We start from the raw sequence: 2,856 nt of genomic DNA, 5'->3' as shown, positions 1-2,856 counted from the left end.
CGTCGTTGGAAATGGTGGTAAGTGCAGACTCTGTTGTAGAAGAAGTTGTCGGACCTGATGAAGGAGCTTGTCTTGTTGTACGGAGAACGCTCAGTAATAGTCCTGATCGAACAGAAAACCTCCAGCGAGAAGCTATCTTTCATACCCGTTGTACCGTCGCCCAAAAGGTCTGCACGATGATTATCGATGGTGGTAGTTGTACCAATGTGGCTTCACAAACCATGGTCTCCAAATTGAACCTGTGCACCGAACCCCATCCGTCTCCTTATGTGATTCAATGGCTAAATCAAGGTAAGGGAATAAGTGTATCTCACCGAACTCTTTTGTCTTTTAGTATTGGCAAAACTTATGAAGACCAGATTTGGTGTGATGTTATTCCTATGGATGCTTGCCACGTTTTACTCGGTCGCCCATGGTTGTTTGATCGCCGGGTGATGCATGACGGCTATCAAAATACCTATTCTTTCACTCACCAAGATCGAAGAATCATACTCACCCCAATGTCACCAATCACCACTTCCCCTAAGCCATTAAGTACTCTGTTGAAGGCTGAACAACACGAGTATTATTCTTTCAAGGACTTTATTCTTATGGGTCTTGATGAGGATTTGCCTAACCTCCCAACCACTCTTCACCATTGTATCCAGTCTTTGTTACAAACCTATAAACATGTATTCCCTGCTGAGATTCCTTYCGGTTTGCCTCCCCTACGTACTATTCAACACAAGATCGACTTAATTCCCGGGTCGATATTACCTAACAAACCAGCTTATCGATCTAACCCACAAGAAACAGCCGAGATGAGAAAACAAGTTGATGGGCTGTTACAAAAGGGGCTCATACGCGAGTCACTCAGCCCGTGTGCTGTTCCCACGATACTCGTGCCCAAAAAGAACGGCGAATGGAGAATGTGTATGGATAGTAGGTCAATCAATAAGATCACTATCAAATACCGTTTTCCAATTCCCCGATTAAATGACCTGTTAGATGAGCTCCATGGTGCTACTGTGTTTTCTAAGATCGATCTACGGAGCGGTTATCATCAGATCAGAATATATGAAGGCGATGAGTGGAAGACAGCTTTCAAAACCAAAGAGGGTTTATATGAATGGCTCGTTATGCCTTTCGGMTTGTCCAACGCACCCAGCACTTTCATGCGCTTGATGAACCAAGTATTAAAACCTTTTCTGGGCAGGTTTGTTGTTGTTTATTTCGATGACATCCTTGTGTTCAGCAGAACCGAACAGGATCACCACTTCCACCTTCAACAGTTGTTCGAGGTGTTGGATCAGGAAAAGCTCTATGGGAACTTAGATAAATGTGAATTTTTCACTAATCAAGTCACCTTTCTTGGATATTTAGTTTCAGCACAGGGTATTCAGGTTGATGAAAGAAAGGTTCAAGCTATTCGGGATTGGCCAGTTCCCCGATCTATTCAACAGGTTCGCAGCTTCCATGGTTTAGCTTCTTTCTATCGGCGATTTGTGAAGAATTTCAGCACCCTTGTGGCCCCCATGACTGAAATAACGAAATTAAAACAGTTCGTTTGGAACCCGCAAGCGCARTCMGYGTTTGAAGAGCTCAAAAATCAGTTGTCATCGACCCCGGTTTTGGCACTACCGTGTTTTGAAGAAGTCTTTGAGGTCGAGTGTGATGCTTCCGGAGTGGGAATTGGAGCTGTTCTATCTCAGTTGGGTCGCCCAATTGCTTATTTCAGCGAAAAACTAAATGAAGCAAAGCGACGWTACTCGACTTATGACAAAGAATTTTATGCGATAGTCAGGGCTTTGGATCATTGGCAACATTATTTGATCTCCAAGGAGTTCATATTGCATTCTGATCATGAGGCACTTAAATACATTCAAGGGCAACACAGGTTACATTCTCGACATGCCAAGTGGGTGGAGTATTTACAAGCATTTAATTTCACCATTAAGCACAAGTCTGGAAAACTAAACAAAGGGGCTGATGCGTTATCTCGTAAATATGCATTGGTTAATTCACTACGGCCGCGAATTGTTGGGCTCGAACTACTTCCGCAAAACTACCCTTCTGATCCTGATTTTGGAGATCTATTTACCAGCTGTCAGACTCACGCTACGGGAGACTATCATATCTCTAATGGCTTCCTGTTTAAGAAAAACCGTTTATGTATTCCCAGGCATAGCATTCGTTTGCTYTTGATCAAAGAAACTCATGAGGGTGGACTAGCAGGACATTTGGGAATTGATAAGACCTTTACCATGTTACAGCATTATTTTTTTTGGCCCAAGATGGTGCGTGATGTGGAACATTATATCCGGCGGTGTTTACCCTGTCATCGGGCCAAAAGTCACTCATCTCCCCATGGTTTGTACATGCCATTACCCGTACCTGTTGCCCCTTGGGAAGACGTTAGTCTTGATTTTATCATTGGATTACCCAAAACGCAACGCCAAAAGGATTCTATTATGGTAGTGGTCGACCGTTTCTCYAAGATGGCTCATTTCATTGCTTGTCATACCACCTATGATGCTGTCCAGATAGCTAATCTCTACTTCAAAGAAATAGTTCGACTCCAAGGAATCCCACGTTCAATGGTTAGTGACCGGGACGTCAAGTTTCTTAGTCATTTTTGGCTAACTTTGTGGAGGAAAATGGGTACCAAGCTCAAATTTAGTACTTCCAGTCACCCCCAAACCGATGGGCAGACGGAGGTAACTAACCGTACTCTCGGGTCACTACTTCGTTCGCTTCTCAATGCTAATCTGAAACAATGGGAGGAATTACTACCTCAGGCTGAATTTGCCTATAATCGAGCACCCAACAAGACCACTGGACGCAGTCCTTTTATGGTTGTTTACGGGTTGGACCCAA

This window comes from Cynara cardunculus (assembly GCF_001531365.2).
Source record: "Cynara cardunculus var. scolymus isolate 2C chromosome LG 16, CcrdV1, whole genome shotgun sequence".
In the NCBI taxonomy this organism is placed as follows: Eukaryota; Viridiplantae; Streptophyta; class Magnoliopsida; order Asterales; family Asteraceae; genus Cynara; species Cynara cardunculus.
This window is presented reverse-complemented; position numbering follows the sequence as displayed.